Raw genomic sequence first — 420 nt, 5'->3', positions numbered from 1 at the left:
CATACTTCATTGTGGGAGATTTCAATTTTGATCTTTTCAAAATAAATAATATAAATAGCAACTCCATGAGAATTATTGAGTCTTTTTCTTTTAACGGTATCATAAATACCGTTACCAGAGCTACTAGAGTAACTAGAACCACAGCAACCCTTCTTGATTTATTCGGGGTAGGTAACTTTATTCAAAACCTAATGTCTTCCTTTGTTTTAACTTCAAAAATCTCCGATCACTTGCCAATTATTAATTCATTCCGAATAGACAGAGTAAATAAACCCAAACCTCCAGATTTCTTTGAAAAAAGAGAATTGAATGATGAAAACTTTGATGCCTTAAACTATGCACTCTACCACACTAACTGGAATCACGTTTTAAGTCAAGACAACACAAACATTGCTTATGATAACTTTATTTCAACCTTTT

The sequence above is a fragment of the Acartia tonsa genome, chromosome 6 (genome assembly GCF_053477335.1).
Source record: "Acartia tonsa isolate MP-2025a chromosome 6, ASM5347733v1, whole genome shotgun sequence".
Lineage (NCBI taxonomy): Eukaryota > Metazoa > Arthropoda > Copepoda > Calanoida > Acartiidae > Acartia > Acartia tonsa.
Note: the sequence above shows the minus strand (reverse complement) of the source record.